Here is a 19,071-nt window from a genome sequence, read left to right on the forward strand (position 1 = left end):
TTCTCCTTGTAACACAAATGGAAATGGAGAATTCAGTTTGGGTGTGCCAGGGCACGTGGGACCTCTCTGAAAATACCTGAAGTGATGCTGCTGCATAAACACCACTGTAGATCACAGCACCAACCTCTGACTAAAGAAAGAGCAGCCTTGCAAGAAGACAATGAAGGTTTTTAAAAAGGGGAAGCTAATAGAGATTAAAGTAATTTTAAAAGCATCCCAATACACAGAGCAGACCTCCACAACCAAAGCTAATCCATACAGGTCACTTCTGCCAGAGTGAATGAGACATTGCAAGAGAAGTCCAGCAGCATGACATCATGATGATGTAATTTTACACAAGAAATTTAATCAAAATTGGAGGAGCTGCACATCTTGGGCTGGTCAAAACAATCAGATTTCAGCACAGCTTGAAGCATGTAGGACATGTCAACACATCTTGGAAATCACACTGTTATTATTCATACCACACCTTCCTTATTCAAAATTTCTACATGACCTCCAGAGAGCACTTACTCCAACAGCAAGTTCTGATTGCCATCTCAGTTATTCAAATGTATTAAATGATAAACCTTAAAATGTTTACTAAATTATTGAAACACATTTATCAACAGCTTTGCCTTAGATATGAGATTAAACAAGACCTAATTGTAGCTTTTCACCTGCTCAGGGAATTACTTTTCAACTTTATACACATATATATTGACAACATCAGGAAAATACAAACTTAGGAGGAGAAGCAGTCACCATCAGAAAAGCAAGAAAACTCATGGTTAGGGAGACACTGTAATCAAGTAAAGGGAAGAGAGAAATTTTGCACAGCATACAAGTTTCCACACACTAACAATCAGTCATGGTCAGGCTGCTGAAAAGACCACCTGACACATTTATGTGGAGAGAGCTGGATGGCTCAAGGGATTTGCAAGACATTAAAGCTCACCTGGGACCTGGTCCACAGTTTGCTCAGCATAAGCATCTTGCATGTACACTTAATGCAGGTTAAGAATGCTCCCTGCTGCTGTGGCTGAACTGCACTGACAGCAAGGGTGAGCAGGGAGAAGGTGCAAGAGGAAAGCTGTTACTAAAGCAGTTTTGAGAGAGAAAACACTGCATGGGAAGGAGCTCCAGGCTGGCAGCACGATGGCAGCTCAGGCTGGAAGGTCAAAAGCCACTGATGTGATGTCTGTACAATGGCACAATGTGGAGCAAGGCAGGTACCACAGGGCAGAAACAACAGTCAGGCTGTGCTCCCAGCAACCCTCATCCTGGCCAAAAACAGGCTGAACTGAATGAATAAAACTCCCCTCTGCTGTAACCAGAAGAGACAAATAGATTTGCTGCAGTTACATACACAGAGCAATGACTGAAAAGCTGCCACAGCCAAAAGCAGGAACTGTTCTTAATGTTTTTCTTTTTTTTTTTTCAGTGTCTCAAGTAAAAGATTTTTGTGGAAGGTCTTCAAGCAACAAAGAAGCAGCAGGTAAAACAAATGGATCATTAAATTTTGTGTATTACACACATATGAAACCACGGCCACTCCACTCCAGGCTTTCCCACTCTGGCAGCCTGTTATTTCTAGGACATACTGTTATCTCTAGTCCTTAAATGCACTGCTGCCTCCCCTTCTTCTGATCAAGATTCAAACTGTTCCTTCCAGTCACTGTATTCACTGCAACACTCTTCATCTTTTGCCCAAAAGCATTCTGAGAGCACGAATGAGCAAACATGAACTCTCTACTTTCCTTGTGTCACTTCATATAATTCTTAAGGGTTCCTTGTAGTTGGGTAGTTACAATCTGCTTTCTACTCTAACACAATATTCCATTTCAGTTTTTAAAACCTGATAGGCACAAAACCTTCCTATCTGCTGCAACTCTGAACCAATGTTACTGCAAACTTTGCATTATTTTCATGACAGGACAAATGGTTTCAGCCTTTTAATTTATATCAAATCTGCACAGGCTTGGTCATTCTGCAGGGGAGATGGTGTTAAGAGGAGATAATGGTAAATCAGCAGAGGCTTGGTTTTGTAATGCTAAATTTTATCTACTTAGCAAGATTATAGTATCTATGTTGACAAGAAGAGTTTTAGTCTAAGCTCACTTTACTTTTTCAAGTAACAGTTAAATACATAATGAAAAATTATCAGAAAATATTAGTTATTCCTGCAGCTTCTGACAGAGGACTGTCAAAAGTATCTTTTTAGGCTTAAAACAATTTATAAAACTGATTGTTGTGATAAAATCAGGTTAAGGAGGAGTCACATATGAAGCCTTACTAACTGATATAAGAGAACAACAATACAGAGAAATTTAAATAAAGTTCAGGTTGAAATAATCTTGCTAGAAGTTCTTAGGTTACAGTTGATTGGTGATTGAAGGGCACAGGATAACAAGCCATAAGGATCAACTCTGTATTAGCATCTTCGCAGCAGAGTTAAGGCTATGCCTTTGCAGTGTATAACTATTTTTTTTAATTTTCCAAGTCACAGGTCACACTTACTCAAGTTTTGCAGGTAGATGAACTAAAGCAAGATTCACTTTCCATTAAATAACTCCCACTTGGTTCCCTGAAGCAAACTTTAGACAAGAGAGAAAGAGAAATACTCTGCGTAACTTTGTATTAGTGGTGTTGGAAATTATGTAGTTTGTTGGCAGAGAAAACTATTTATGACCCAGCCAGTAAAGGGAAACACCTCAAATATAGATCTACAGCCTGCAAACACTGAAAGAAGTGTTGGCACAAGTGCATTCCCAGCAGTGACAATAGGCTTCAGTTAACAACCCACTGTCAAAAGGGGGAAGACATGCCTGAAAGGTATGACAGAGTGTCAGTGACTCAAGTTTTATTACAAAAAATAATAAATCAGTAATAATACTTAACTCTTATAAAAAAATGGCAATGATAAAAACATCAAATTCCTCTTCTGGGGAACTGAGAGTCACCTGCGGGCACCTCTGACTGCCTTGCATTTAACCTGTTCCGTGGGTTGTTCTCCACACTTCTTTGGCACCTACAGCAGGTGACAACTGTTGAGCCTTGTACCTTTTTGGATGAGGAAGTATCAGAACATCTAGAGGACATTTGCACAATCTGACAGTACAGCACAGCAACTATTACAATAATCCACAAGGATTTTCAACATTTGGATGAGACTTGCCAAAAGCTTAGAAAAAGTTTGATATATATTTTATTTTTAGAAGTCTCTATTTTTCCCTTGATGTGATTTTCTACCAATACTCAAACTTCTTCCCAAGATATTTCATGAAATACATTACAGTCACTGTAACAGTCTTCAAGTCCCAAACATTTGCACTGCAGTTCCACCATTAATTCAATCCATCCCAAGAGTGGGTTTAGGCACCATAAAGACCTTCCCTCCAATCTCAGCTCCACTCCCCAGCAACACCATCCCCCTGCCACCAGCTAATTATCAAACCCACCACAGATGAGGTTCTTCAAAGGACTACAGCCACTTAAAGGCATTTAAAAGCTGCCCTGAAACTTTCAATGCAAGACATGTTTGGGAGAGGCCAGTTTCAAATTGAAGCCCAGGATTTCTGCCCGACAGCTGCCAGGAAACACGTCCTTGGGGAAGGATTGGAGTCACACACAGTGTTTCAATTAACGAAAAATACTGTGAGCATGTTTAGATTCCTCCATTTCTATCTTGTAGCAGATCAGGAGCAAACAAACAAGCTCATCTCTTGCAGAAACAGGTTTTCCAGTGTCTTTTTCTGAAAGGATTGTGCCTTTTTTATAAATTCAAAATGCAAATGCACTGGTTGAAACCTGATTTCAGGAACCTGTTCATCTGAGCAGAGTGATTACACACTTGCTCTCTGTGGCTGAAAAGCATAGCTGCTTTTAGTTTCTGATTGCATAGCTTTTAATTATTAGTTTTATCAAAGGAGCTAAACTGATGGCACAAGCTATTTTTACAAAAGCAGACAAGCAGGACATAAAGTACACCAGGCAAAAGACGAATTGAGGACAGAATGTTTCTTGACTAAGAAACCTCATTACAAAACTTACATTGCTTTTTTTTTTCCTATGCTAAGTTTACTTAATATAAGGAGCAATTGTTTCACAAACTTGCACACAATATTTGAGCAGAGAACAAGACAAGGATACCAACTGCTACAAGAAATGGATACTTTCTTTAGAGTAATTCAAAGTAGTTCCTTCGCAGACAAATTTTTTGCAAAAATAATTCATGAAATAATGGTACTAATATTTTATCAAGTTATCAGTCTAAAGTGTTAAATAATCCAAAGAAATTGTAACACTTAATTCTAGAGTACTAGGAAAGAGATGGGGTTCTGAATGGCATTAAGGGAGTAAGGGAAGAGCATTCAAAAGACATTCTGAAACCTCTTGACTGGGAAGTTCATGTGCAATCCTGATCTCTATACTCATCCTCATTTTTCTTTTAGCTCCCTCCCACCTTTCCTTCCTCACAGCTTCTTCCTCTCCATCAGGTCAGACTCACCCACACGTGTGAAATCAGAGCAACCACAGCTCCCGAAAGAACGAGGTCCGAGAGAGGGACCGCCTGTCAACTTCAGTTCCTCCTGTCCACCTACAGGTACCCATTTCCCACCCAGCTGAGGGAGCAGGTCCGTGCTGTGCTACCACACCCTGCTAGACAGAATCAGAATATTTCTATCATAAAAGCCAGTCCAGATAATGAAATGCTCCTGATTCCAGCCGGGAACGCTTCACTACCAAGAAGATCGGCAGTCTCAACCAACTCCTGTCATTAGCATAAGACTAAGCCGCTAATTACCAGAGAAACAGTGAATGAGCAGATGTGTTTTCACTACAACTCGGCACTAACACTTAGCACAGAACTCTGAAGAGGTTTTTCCAGTTCCCAGATTAATGTGGACCTGAGGCCATAAATCCTACCAAAGGTTTAGGCTCCCACCTGTGGCTTCAATGGGAGTTGGACTCCAAACGCTTTGAGACTCCAGTCCCAATCTATTAATCTTCGGGAATCAACCGCTGGATGAGATGTAACAGGAGAGAACAAGCTGTGCTGCCTTTGGTTCCTCCTGCTGTCTGAAGCACTCGGGCTGACAGGACAATTGCCATTAGCGTCAGAAAAAAGGAGAAGCAGCACAGATTTTCAGCCCTTCTTTTAAAGGAAAGATTAGCAAGTGGTGAAGGAAAACTGCACCAAGCAGCCTTAAGTAGAATGCGTGTGTGAAATCACACTGCCAGTTACACCAACAGGCGTCATCCTTTTTGCATCCCCTCTAAAGTGTTTCCCCCAGGAAACTAAATCAATAATCTTAAGCAATAGCAACTGCACACACAAAGCAGACTGCTTTAAGTGTAACATGAAAAAGCACAGTTCATGTTGTTTTTAGGATTATGTGTTTTAATTACACCCTTTCACCCTCCTTCTTGCCTTGTAATTGAATTTTCTTTTATCTTTAGAAGGCTAACTTTATTCATAAGAGGCTGTCGATGGCAGCGTTCAATCCTTTCACTGTAGAGTCCTGAGGTCTCCCACTGCTTTCCAAGATTTCATTCGCATTTTGTTTTAAAAGGGTTCCAGTTCAGATTAGCGAATGTGTTTTTAATGGAAATAAATTCATAGCTAAAGGAGGGGCACTGTAATGGTAACATAAAAAAGATTTCCTTTTTTATCTGAAGGGAACCCAGAAATATCAATGTTCAAAGCTCCATGACAAAGAGCTTAGAAGTCTGTTCAACCAGGAGGTATTTACAGGACACACTATTCTATTTGAAATTACAGATCTGGGTACCATAACATGTTTTTCATTCTCCCTCTGAGATCCAGCACATCTCACAAAGACAAGCTGGCTTCAATCCCCTGCCATTGTGTCAGCAGAACGCTCTCCTGAGTGTCTGATGCCCTGACACTTAACTTCTCCTGTGTGAAAAGAAAATCCTTTTCCAGCTATCATTACTGACTGAGCAGAACTTGGCCACTATTTCAGTTCCACTGCCAGCACATCTCAACATTATGTCCAAGCAGACATAATAAGAGGCTAAAAGCACAGAAATACAGTTACTTCTCACCTTACAGACAGAATTACTTCATACACTTCAGGTACGAAAGCAGCAGCCGAGCCTTTCAAGTGAAGTGAGTGAGTTTCATAACAGGCTGAGAAAACATTTCAGAGTAACAAGGCTTTAAATGTGGCATTTTAAGTCTAGAAAACTGAGAAAAACATACACACTAGGCTGGCTATAATGCCAGTGGAGGTCTTACTGGATGGATTAATTCCAAGAGACTTCAGGCGTCAACAAATAATCTTCCTAAGTCCCCACATATGATCTTGGAGCATCTTCAACCAAACATGGTCTTCAAACCTTTCAACAGGGAGCCAAACAAACACCTCTTTTCACTGTAGCTCATGAGCTGCTTCTGCATTATCCAGTGAAATGCTGTTTTAACTTGCTAAAGCTCCCTTTGAGTCACTGCTAAGACTCTGCCACTCTTTGCACGTACAAACTGCGATGGCAAAGCACAGCCCTCCCCTGCATCTTTTCCTCCTAAATGCAATTACAGTATTATGAGCTGTGCTAAATCATGGCATTCTCTCTCTCCAGGCAATGCCACGAAAATATGGCCTTGCCTTTTGTTACTGCTCATTAACTGCCATGCTTCCTTCTCATTCCTCCCTTTAAAAAGTACTGGAAGCTTAAAAAAAGGAGGGGAAAAAAAGAAAAGAAAGACAACGGCTTTTGATGACACAAATTTCAAATCACAGGAATATTAACAGGCCTAAAGGCCTAAGAATAGTTACAACACAGGGTTTTAGTGAAGAGCTCACAGTAAGTGATGATGTTCTTATTACCTCAACATCAGGAATGGCAAAATTACAAGAAAATCTGTTCTCATTTTAAGATTTTTTTCTGCATGTCTGTTCATACAGAGAGAAAAACAAGACTTGAGCCTAAGGGCTCAAAAGACAGAGTGCAACTGAAAAAGATTCCTCTATTTTTAGGAGTACAATTTCAAAGCTTGATCCTGACAACGCTGGAACATTTACACTGTCATAAAAAGTGTTTTCAAATTCATGCTTTTTTTCCCCCCATTGAATTATTTTTGCAGCTCTATTCCTGCAAAGTTCAGTGTGTGTTTTTTCAGGTATCACTCTGCTGGCACACGCGACCTTCTTTCTGTTGTTAACAAATAAATACAAAAGACAGATAATACTCTTCAAGTTCCACTTCAACATTTAAATCAATATTTGCGATTATTAAATCAGAATTTTAATTCTGTAGCAGGATGTAAGAAAAACAGTGCCTTGGAAAAATCAAAGGATATCTTTGTCCTGAACACACCACCTTCAAAAGGTATTTTATGAAGTCTTCTGGATTTTCTTTCCCTGTGTCAATACTCACCAAACTGTAGGCCCAAGGAAGTTTTTTAGAGCGAAACCCACTAGAAACACCTGTGTGTATTCCGGTCATCTACTTCCACTGTGACATTCAATTTTAAATATACTCCTGATTAAATGAAAAAGAAAACTCTTTGCCTGGTTGTGTTTGGAAAACATCTCTGCTGGCAGTCCAGGTCTGTTTTGCTGTGCTCCCTATAGATATGAAGTTGCTAGAAAACATTAAGTGGCAAGTGCAGAGCTGGGTGTAAATGACACCATCTCTCACTGAAGTGCTGCCCTCGGCTGCAACCAGGAATGGCACAGACAGGCACTGCCAGGATCACTCCAGGAGTAACAAGAATGTAAAAAATGAATTATTAGACCTTTATGCAAAGCAAGCACATAAACTGAGTGAAATAAAAACACTCCTTGAAAGCTTTCCAAAGTTGAGGTCAACACCTCTGTAATAACTAACTCTTGTAAGGTACTTTGTTGGCCTTTACAGTTACAAAAATAATCTAAACACAAAAGATTAAAAGCTTGTTCTCCCATTCCAGGGCTGGGCACATCCAGAAGTGAATGGCCACGAAATGAAGAGAAAACTGCTGAGGGACAGAGAAATAATGAATTGATTTTTCTCAAGGCCAACTTAAAACCACTCATTAACAGCAAAATGAAATAACTTTTTCTTGATTCAACCATCTCCAACATCCTTATCTTACACCAAAGTAAATCTCACGGAATATAGATCCTCTGGATTGTGGTATATTCCCATATAACATCAATTAAATGCAAAATCCATGGTTTCCCGGGCACACCACACAGGTGTCAGGCACAGGGAACTCCACAAGGCACTGATACAATCTTGTCCATCTAGATCAGGGATGTTTGTTTTGCCATTTTCCAAACTGAAGCATCCAGTGATCTGCTCCCACCTCAGCACGTGGGCTTGGGGGCTCTGGGAAAGTCTGGAATACACATCTCAATTAGCAGCATTTCAGAAGCCTCACAACCTGGGAACTTTGGAATAAATGTGGAAAATACAGTGTTAAATTCCATGCCACAAGTTGCACAGCAGATCTAGTCAAAGATAACTTCATTTAAGGAAGTTTCCTCATTTAGTGAAGTTATTTAATCAACCAATTTATCAAGAAGTATGAGTTTTACAAAGTATATGACGCATTCTGAGCATTAAGGCCAAAACCAAGTTTAATGGTCACCTCATCCATTGAGACTTGAAATATTTTGGAGCATTTTCTGGAAGATCATCTCATACTTGAAAGGCTGATTTAAAGATAGGAAGCAATGATAGAAAGGAAAAGTAGTTTTTCACAATAAAGGAGGACTAATGAGTCTGTACTGTGTCCTGCTTTTCAAGAGAAGCACACAAACATTAAATGAGTGCAAAGTTTTAAGAAAATACGGAACTATTTAAGAGATAAAACATAAATGCTGTTTGCTAAGAACTGCAGAAGGATAATAGCAGATAAAATTAAAGGAAGGATAATACAGAGGAAGAAATAACATCACCTGTACAATGAGATCTTAATTAGCTGCTGCAACTTGGAATTTTGAAACTGTTACAACTAATTCTCTTGGAACACCAATTCCATACTCATTAAGAGTCCCAAGAAATGGAGAAGAAAACAACACTGTGCTACAGTTCTAGAAATCCAAAGCCCCTTGAGACAGCCTGTAGTGCTGGTGTCAAACAAACTAGAAGGCAAGGCCAGAAGATGCACAAAAAAGGTAACAAAGAACATCAGAGGCTTGAAAAATACTTCTGTACTAAAGGAGATGGATGTACAATCCAGTTTTACAGCAAGGTCAAGAAATAGCCCCAACCAGCAAGAGCAGCCCTGCCCAGCCCAGCACTGCACACGCAGAGAGGCTGGAGATTTTGGCTTCATAGAATCATAGAATGGATTGGGTTGGAAAAGACCAACCCTTGGTCCAAGTCCAACCCTTGGCCCAACTCCAGTCCCTTTACCAGATCATGGCACTCAGTGCCACATCCAATCTCAGTTTAAAAACCTCCAGGGATGGGGAATCCACCCCCTCTCTGAGCAGCCCATTCCAATCCCTGAGCACTCTCTCTGCAAAGAAGTTTTTTCTGCTCTCCAACTTCAAATTCCCCTGGCAGAGCTTGAGCCCGTGCCCCCTTGTCCTATTGCTGAGTGCCTGGGAGAAGAGACCAACCCCCACCTGGCCAGAACTTCCCTTCAGGCATTTCTAGACAGTGCTGAGGTCACCTCTGAGCCTCCTCTTCTCCAGGATAAACACCGCCAGCTCCCTCAGCCTCTCCCCACAGCACTTGTGCTCCAGTCCCTTCTCCAGCCTCGCTCCAGCCCCTCAATCTCTTTCCTGAACTGAGGGGCCCAGAACTGAACATAACACTCAAGGTGTGGCCTCACCAAAGCAGAGTCCAGGGGAAGGGACACTGCCCTGGGCCTGCTGGTCATGCTAGTTTTGATCCAGGACAGCACCTTCAGCATCTTCTGTACAACAAACCAGGGTCCTTCTCTGAGCTGAAAGCTGCCACTACAGCAGAGTACAAAAGATGTGCAAAATCTAAACTAGTATGAACAAAGAAAGGTTATTCACTAATTCTCCTACCACGAGGAACCAGAAAACACAAACTGAGCACCTTTTCACATTGCACATAATAAACTGCAAACTCCCAACCACAGAAGTTGTGGATTCAGAAAGGATCAGACAAATGGCAGAGAACAGGTCAAATCACTGGTTCCTGTGCAGCTGAAGGACTGGGCTCTTAGCCCCATTTCAGAAGATTTCTGAGGTGAGACACAGCACCAGGTGTCCTACTGATCTGACACATTATGGCAATTTTTCTGCTCCTCACAATTTTAGGCAGACCTGAAGCCACTTCTTCCAGCAATGCAGAGAAACCTCCCAGGCCCCTCCACCAGCCACTACACTGGCATTTCTCTTTCAAATCTCACGGCTAAGGCAGAAGCTCAGAAGGATTAATTGTACACACTGAAGTGAATTTTGCCATATTGCTTGTCAGATACAAGTTCCTGCATTGCAGTAAGGCAGATTTCTCCCTTTTGGGTAGATAATAAAGAAATCATACACTATTAGTCTTTGAAATCCCAAAACCACTGCTTGATTCAGAGACTCCTCCAGCCTGACCACTGTAACCACTGTGACCCAGCTTTCCCTTCAGGACATCAATGCTGCTATTCTTCTATAAAGATTCCTTCACTAATTGATAGGCAGTTGTTATTTTGTTCTGTAATATTATCTATTCTCACATTTGCATGTAAGAATGATCAAGACTAACGAAGCACATTTTGATGTCATTATCTACGTAACAGCACAAAAGGAAAGCATTTATATAAATTTATTTAAATGAAAGCTTATTAAATGACATAACATTGCAATTTCTCAATAATGTAAGAATAGTTCCCAGTAAGATGCAATCACTGTTTGGAAACAAAGTATAAATGCAAAAGATCAAACCTGAATATTGAAATAAAGAACTTGGTTTTACTATAAAAAGATACTGTACTTCTTACTGGATAATCATAAGAATGATAATTCATCCTCTCCTTCCAGCTGTTATGCTCCTGTCTTACTTCTTGTACAAAGACTAGAAGAAGAAGCAATCTTCCCTGATTCTTCAGCTTCCACTCATTATCTCTTTCTTTCATAAGATGAACTGGCAAAAAAACCCAAAACAAACAAAGTAACTGTTGGCCACACTCCCTCTACTTGCAGCAAGGCTACAATTATCTAGGGCTGGCTTATTATCACAATAAACTGGACTCATGTACTTTGACAAAGCCACTTCCCTAAATACACCAGTTTTAATTAAGACACGTGACAAAACATATGTTTAAATTTGCTAAGGAATAACTTCAAAATGTAAGATTTGGCCACAACATAAAGGGGAATTCAAAATTCAGTTCCTCCTCCCGCTTCAAAATCTATGAAAAAAAGTTTAACAAATAACTTCAGACAGAAAATAACCACTTGAAAAAGCAGACTTTTGCTCTTGGCCACTGGACTAAAAAGCCTCACAGCTAAATTGATTAAGTCTTGTTTTGCAAATAAAAGAGAAAAACCTTCCCTGGAAGAGGGGAAGATTTTCCTGTGCCTGTGCCCATGGACACATTCATTTAAAAGTCGTTGATTAGCTCGGTTCAATTGGCCAATTAGTGCTCTATATGTAACACTTCTGACTGATCCTGAACTTGCATTATTTCTTAGGGCCATTAGTTTAACCCTCATAGTAACACATTAGAGAGCAATGAGCAGAGTTAATCCTGCAAGGAATCACTGCCTTCTTTAATAATTTCTTTTTTAGGCTCTGTGTTCTGTGAGTTCTGCTGGCCCAGCTGCCAGGAAGCATCCCATGTTCTCCCTCTACCTCCCTGCTCAGCATTCCCACCTGGAAGTTTCTTTGAGAACCCAATGACAGATCCTGGAATTTACTCGAAAACACCATTCCAGCAATTCAGGACTTAACACATGAATGGGAGCATATTAAGAACTCAACATTAGGGAAAAATAAATACTAATATATATGAGAGTGACTTACATCTGTCAGGCTTCTCCAGCATTTCTCTGTACAGCTTTGAAACACCACAGTTTTCACAGCACCACGTCCCCATTCTCAGAGCAAAGTTATTGGGCACTGAGGCCAATGTTGGCCTCCTTTCAACAGAAGATGCTTTGACAAGAAAGATACTTACAAAACCCCACTCCAGTTTCACACAAGGCTTTGCAGTATAATGGAGTTTCACAGTCCTTAAATTTAAAAATCTTTTTTTTTTATGATTTCAAGACAAATAACTTTCTTTTTTTAAACCAGAGGCCACAGCTCCCCATGCAGAGAGCAAAGTGCACATGCTGGAGCTGCAAACTTGCACATTACTACAGCTCCTGAGGAGGTAGGTGTTCTAAATGTATTTCCTTCAGCCAAGCAACAAAAAAAATTACCAAATAGGGAAAAAAAAATCTTCCACTTTTATATATTTTCCCAGGTCAAGAGATCAAGAAAAAGATAAGAAATGCCAGGGCAGCACTGACTCCAGTATGGAGAGGCAAGACACCCACAGACCTGAGAGCCATTGGTAATAAATGTGCACCCACCAGAGGGGAAGTGCCTCCACTTCCTGACTTGATTGGTTTCTTCTGGAAACAATGACAAATCAGAAGGTGCTATTTATGCCTTTCTGTCACCCATCCCCAGGAGAAATAGCGACTACATCCTCTAAATACGTCAAGATGAAGTTCATCTTCCCCAATCTACTTGATATCTACTTCACTATACTGCTCCAGTCCCTTACATCCTTGAAAAAGATTAAGTGACAAACAGCAAAACCTTGCAGGGTTCCCCACCAACATCATTACTTTCAACCAATGACCCAGTTCTGCGAGACAGAGCACCTCTTGAGATATGCTGAGAGCCCTGAACTCCAATCATCCAAAATGAGAGGGGACGTCACCCAGCCTGCCCAGTTTACTCTTAGAGAAAACAACTAATCCAAGATGCATCTCTTCTCGCTCATCAGTACTCTCAGAGAATCTTAAAGCTGGGTTAATAGCTGCATCATTTTCAGATAACACCACATTCCACTAATCTCCTTCCCAACTCATCAGTTTGAAGAAAGAGATCATTGCTGTAGTGAACAAGAGTGTCCTCAAGTGTAACAGCAAATAAACCGGTGTAAATGAAGTGCCATAGCAATATAAACAATGACCCTGAAAACCAGCAAGCTGCTGCTGGGGGTGACTCTAGGGACAATAATCACATTCTAAATGTCCACATCCGCTGAACAAATTGCTAAGATTTCTGCAGCCAGAAACTCACCTGCACTATAGGTGAGCATTTGCAACCTGTCCATGTGTCAAATCCCAGTGGATGAAAAAACTCCAAACAAAACACTTATGGCTCCCACACACTTTAAGTGAAGGGAAAACTCCTATTTGTGCATTATTTAGAAGAAGCAATCCATGCAGCACCTTTTATCACTTAAGGCTGCTCTGTCTTATTAAAACAAAGGACAGCTTGAAAGAATAGAAATCCCAGTACTAGAGTCAGGCACCTACAGGAGAGATGGTTATTCTGTTGCAAACCTCACTGAAGTTCTCTTTACTTCAGGCTCTATTATTATTGCTCACCTGGTTTTCTTCAGAAACAGGGCTCCTGGGATTAATTTGGAATGTGTGCGTGTACACAGTTTTCTGCCTGTCCTCTTGTGACTCTTCTCAAACCCCATCAACAAAAGGTGACCGAGGGGTAGGGGTCTCAGTGACACTCAGATCCTACAAGTGTTGTAATAGGATGCTTATTTTCATAGGGAAAATAAATCTAAACATCACTGACTCCACTGAAAGATGCACAGAAACACTGCAAAGAATCCAGAAGAGATAAGGAAGGAAAAAGACGAGGAGGAGACAGAGGAAGAAAGAGACCTTGGGTCACAGGTTTCCTTATTCCTGGGGCTCCCAGGCCTTCCTTATTTGCACAGTTCCCAGTGAAATGCTCCTCAGTGGTGTCTGTGGGTGATAATCCAACACTTCCAAAACAAACAAAGCAGAAGCTGCCCTGAAGACTTACTGCTTTCCAGCTTCAAAGGGTTTTAAAGCATTCACGTAGGACTCGGTAACTACTGTGCAGCTTTACATTAGTTAAAATTCACTGATTTCCCAGGGATGTGGAGAGTTACCTGGAGAGTCCCAACCGATATGCAGAATATCTTATTACAGCCTGAGCTCACACTCTCCTTCTCACAGGGGGACATTTAAAATATTCAAACATGTAATTCCCCTAAGAGATGCCTATTAAGAATGCAGAGTAGAATTCATGTTGTAATAGTTTAATTCTACAGACCAGCCTTTGCTAAGAACAATTAAAAAATACAATCTCACCCATAAAATAGGGGGAAATACATAATTATAACTATTATTATGATAATAATAATTATTATTACACCATTATTATTATTATTCTCCTATTATCACCATAAATCCACAAAGGTTTTCAGCAAAGTCCAGGAAAAGGGAGGAAAAACTGACATGGATACAGAGTGAACATAAAATATACCAACTTTTTATATATATATATACATATATATGTCTATATATTCTGTATCCTTAGAACCAAAACTATTTTAAAATCAAATGAGCACTAATTAACAACTCAATGTTTCTTTCCTAGCTTTATCAATATAAAGAAAACCAAGCAGTGGAAAGAATTATACATTAAAGTTAGAAAAATATATAATTACATTAAAATATCATTACATTCCTATCACGGCTTTAAAAATCCTAAGATATTACTATAAAATTCAGATAAATATTTACTTCCATTTTCAACTTTTGCTGAAGTTGGAGAATGCAAACTGCTAAATTTTCCTTTCAGGATCATGCACACTGACACCATGTTTGCCTTCAGGACAATTTCAACAAACATTTGAATCATAACAAAACAATCAACACCCTTCCCCTTTATTTTATCCCCTGGCTTCTCCAGTAAGAAAGTGATCTTGAGAGGGGAAAAAAACCCACAAACAACCCAAAAGCTTTAAACAACACCCACCTCAAGTTTAAACCTATGACCTAAAACATGATGGCCACTTCCCAAGAGGAGGAGGAAAGGAGCACAAAGTCAAGTCCACTACCAGCATCAACATTGATGCTCAAAGCTACCAAAAGAAAGATGACACATAAAATCTGCTACTCATCAAGCAAGATGAGTCAGATGAACACCACAAAAGAAAGATGTTACAGCTCCAGAAAACATTTGTAACATACACAGACTACACTGTTTTAGTCAATGACCAATCTACCAGACACAGAGGGGCACACTTAAAAGGTCAAGGTACCAAATCAGAAGACTATTCCGTAGACTGCCATGTTATTATAGGAACGATGGATGTGATGCAAGCTCTGTGTTTTTAAGCACTGGAAGCTCTCTCCCCAAAATGTCCCTTGCTAAACACCTCCCAGGTTTAAATTTCTCATGCACTTAAAGGACACTTTAGTGAATTTAACGTGAGTCATTTCACTGTCAGCATGTTCGTGTAATTAAGTTGCCATGCGTCTCAAGTGCATCAGTTGTAGGACAATTACTTAAGTCAAGCCAGTGCAAAATGACTGTATTGATGTCTGCATCACTGCATGATGATCATGCCATGGCCAAACTTAGCAAGTGGAAGCACAGCAATGATGTTAAAGTGATTTCCAAATACAGTGTATTCAAAAAGCAAGCATGACAGAAAAATTAAGGTCTACAGCTGTCACTGGTGTGCCATGAAACAACAAAAAAAAAACCTCTAAAGGGTTACCAAAACATACTATGACAAATGGGGTTTTTTTGCAATACACATTAACATCTTCCCCATGAGACAGTGAAAGGGTTCCCAGAATGTAAAGATTACACCATACAAACTCTATCAGTCATTAACATGTCAGCTTACGCTTAATCCACCTTTTCCACATAGCAATTGCTTAGGAAATTTAACAGGTTTAAGAATCAGATAAGACAACTGAATACCGGCAAATTAATAGTAGAGAGGAAAAAAAAGGGCAAGGGAAAACCCATACAGATCAATAACCACAAAGATCTGCCACTGTTTCTCTGCTATCTCTCCTGCACTGCTGTCTCCTGTGGAGAACACGTGCATGTAACAGGATACCGGAGTCTCCCGGTGTCACTGCCCAGCACGAACACACCAAACACCGGCAAAGCCATCCTCCAACACTTCCATGCTACCTCTTAGCTGTCAGTCACAAAAAAGGTAGGGAGCTCTATTAGTTTTATTTGGTTATCTGTCTTGTCTAAAAGAATCTTCCCCTTTTTCCACTAATGTAGGTTCTGGGAAGAACCAGATTTCATTCTCATCCCTCAATCACAGCAACAATTCACAAACCAAGCGCAAAAGAGGAAGTGGCTGAATTGAAGGCAGGAAGCCCACTAAGTCCTGTCCCTAGAGATGATCTTTTATATAGATAAACAATTTCTTACTCTTTTTTTTTTAATTGTAAAATCCATGTCATTAGCACCTACCACACAGGAAAGCTATATTTTCATTTAATTGATCTATTTTCATCCTGACATTGATTTACTTTGCCCCAACAGCTGGCTGTTTTCAAACAGCAATCACACACCGTAGGCAGATCAGGAATCCATCCTGCCGGGTGCTGCAGGCGCTACAAAGTTACAGCCCCTGCTCCTCTGAGAACGATACTATTTGCCATTAACAACTTTTTCTTTTACAAAGCAAATGCTTCTGACTAGTTCACATACTTGTAAACATTAAGTAAGTTGCAACAACGACATTCCTAAAGTTACAAAGTGGATGATCTTTTTCTACAGCAAGAGTTTCGCACGGTGCACCTTAAATTGTGCCTTAGGGAACTGTTCGCTATGGTAACCTCCTGGGCTACTGACAGCAGCCAGCTCCCATGAAGGAAGGAACAGCAAAGAAACAGCAAGGTAGGCCTTTTCTTTTGCTGTAAAACCTCTCCCACCAGAATTCTGGCGTCAGAGTGGGTAAAACTGTCAGACATGAAGGTTACCATGTAAAATCACATTATAATGGCAACAAGTTTCTCCAAAGTAGATACAATTGTTCTGCTAAAGCACACATGTGACTGTGAAACAGGCATCACTGGCCTATTTCTGAATAAATAAGGGCCTTGTGGAACTGCAATAGCGAACGTAGTTAAAAATTCACAATGAACTGCCCGCGTTGTTTTTCTTCTCCTTTCATTATTTCCACCGCGGAGGGGGACGGGTGGGGGGCCCTTGCGTAGCAAGTTTGCAAAAAGCCACAGACGGAAAACTTGCACAGTCCTTCCGATGCGGGCATTCCGCCCGCCCGCTTCCAGCGGGCGCTGCCCGGGCGGGACCCTCCCGCCGCCGCCGCTGCCCCGGCGCCGCTCCCTCCTGCCCAGCCCCAACTTGGCGTCCCGGGGCATCCCCGGCGGTGTCACCGCCGCCCGATTTACGGCTTCAGGTGCAGGAGCGGCGGGCAGTGCAGCGCGATTCCCGAGAAACAAAGGCTGTCGGTGGCTCCGGAGGTGCGGAGCGGCGGGCGCGGCGCGCACACAATGCCCGGCCCCGCGGCAGCGCAGGCCCCGCAGCACGGGCGGCGGCGCTGCGGGAGAACCGGCGGCGCGGCCGCGGAGGCGGTGCCCGCCCCTCTCTCCCCCCGAAACACACACACACACACACACACACAGAACGGGAGGCGAGAGCCGCTCGCCGACGGGCCGCTTGACGGGGAGCGGCGGCGGGCGCTGCCCCGGGCGGGACGCGTGGCCAGCGGAGCGGAGCGCGGTGCGGAGCGGGGTGCGGAGCGGCGCGGGGTTTAAAGGTCCCCTTCCAGCGCCATTTTGAGGGGGCGGGGGGCGAGCGGGAGGCGCTCGGTGGTCTCGGCTCCCCGCGGGCGCGGGCAGGGACCGGCCCCACCGGAGCGGCGCGCACAAAGTTCCCGCGGGGGCCGGGCGCGTCCCCGGGGCCGGCCGGGAGCGCAACTTCAGCGGAGCGGCCGCGGGACGCCGCGGGGCCCCGGCGGGAGCGCGCAGAGTTGCGCGGCGCGCCCGGCCAGCCCCGCGCATCGCTCCTCGGCGCGGCCGAAGGCGCGTCCTCCCGCGCTGCCGCCGCCGCCTCCCCGCCGCGCTCCGCCTGCCTCTTCCCCCCCCTCCTCTCCTCCTCCTCCTCCTTCTTCTGCCTCGCCGCCTTTTTCCCGCATCCAAACTTCGGGAGCCCGGAAAAACCCTCGGGCCCCCACGCCCCGCCGGCAAAACGCCCCCAGCAGCTGCGCCCGGGGCCGCTCCGCCCGCGCACGGGCGCCGCCGCCTCCCGCCTCACCTGCGGGGAGTTTTTCCAGCCCTGCGCCGCTGCCGGGCTCGGGCTCCCGGCGCTCCGCTCACCGCCTCATTCCAATATGGCACGGCCCGCCAGAGCGCATGCGCCCGCCAGAGCCCGCTCCCCCCTCCCGCCCCTCCGCCCTCCCCTCCCCTCGCTGCTTTTCGGGCGCTCCGGTCCCTCCTGCGAGGCCTCGCCGCGCCGGCCGCCCATCTGTCTGTCCGTCCGGCCGCCCGGCCGCCCGGCCCCGCGGGGCGCGGTCCCGCCCCCGCCGCGCCGCCCCGGGCTCCTGCCCCCGGACACCTGCTCCCGCCGCGCCGCGGGCAGCGCGGGCTCGCCCGCCTGTAACGGGACGCACCGACGCCGCGACTCCGCCTGGGCGGGTCCTCGCCCTGCCCTGCTGTGCCCTGCCCTGCCCGGCCGGCGCGGGAAGGGGCACAGCCCGGCGGTGGGTGACTGCCCGCCTCGGGATGCACGGCCCCGGCTCCATCCCGCCGCGCCCCGGCGAGTGTTCAGCCTCCCCTCCCCCTCGGAGATGAGCCGCCCCGCCGGCTGGGGCGCGGAGACCGGCGGTGCCCACCCCGTGGGGCTGCGCCAGCGCCGCGCTTGGCGGGGATCGGGCGGGCGGCACCGGCCGTGCCGTCCCCCCCGCGCAGGGCGGGGACCGGCGCCCCGCGCACTCGCCGCCGCGGCCCACGGCGCAGCGAAGCGAAAGAAAAAGGAAGAGGGTTGTGCAACACCGCGCCGCTCCTGCCCGTGCGGGGGGGACGGAGAGGCCGAAAGCGAGAGCCCCCCGCCCCGCTCTGCGCGGTCGATCTGCACCGAGGCGGGGGCCAGCAAAGAGCCCCCGGGCGGCAGCGG

General features: G+C 44.1%; 1 protein-coding gene across 1 annotated transcript in view; it reads right to left on the reverse strand.

Moving 5' to 3' along the window:
* Nucleotides 1-18,294, reverse strand: part of SFMBT1 (Scm like with four mbt domains 1) — a 73,011-nt gene extending 54,717 nt beyond the window's left edge. The window contains exon 1 of the mRNA XM_071550553.1: nt 18,214-18,294. The gene's annotated coding sequence lies outside the window, so the exon portion shown is untranslated. The remainder of the gene's footprint in view (nt 1-18,213) is intronic.
* Between the last annotated feature and the right edge of the window lie 777 nt (nt 18,295-19,071).

Source organism: Pithys albifrons, chromosome 3 (genome assembly GCF_047495875.1).
Source record: "Pithys albifrons albifrons isolate INPA30051 chromosome 3, PitAlb_v1, whole genome shotgun sequence".
In the NCBI taxonomy this organism is placed as follows: Eukaryota; Metazoa; Chordata; class Aves; order Passeriformes; family Thamnophilidae; genus Pithys; species Pithys albifrons.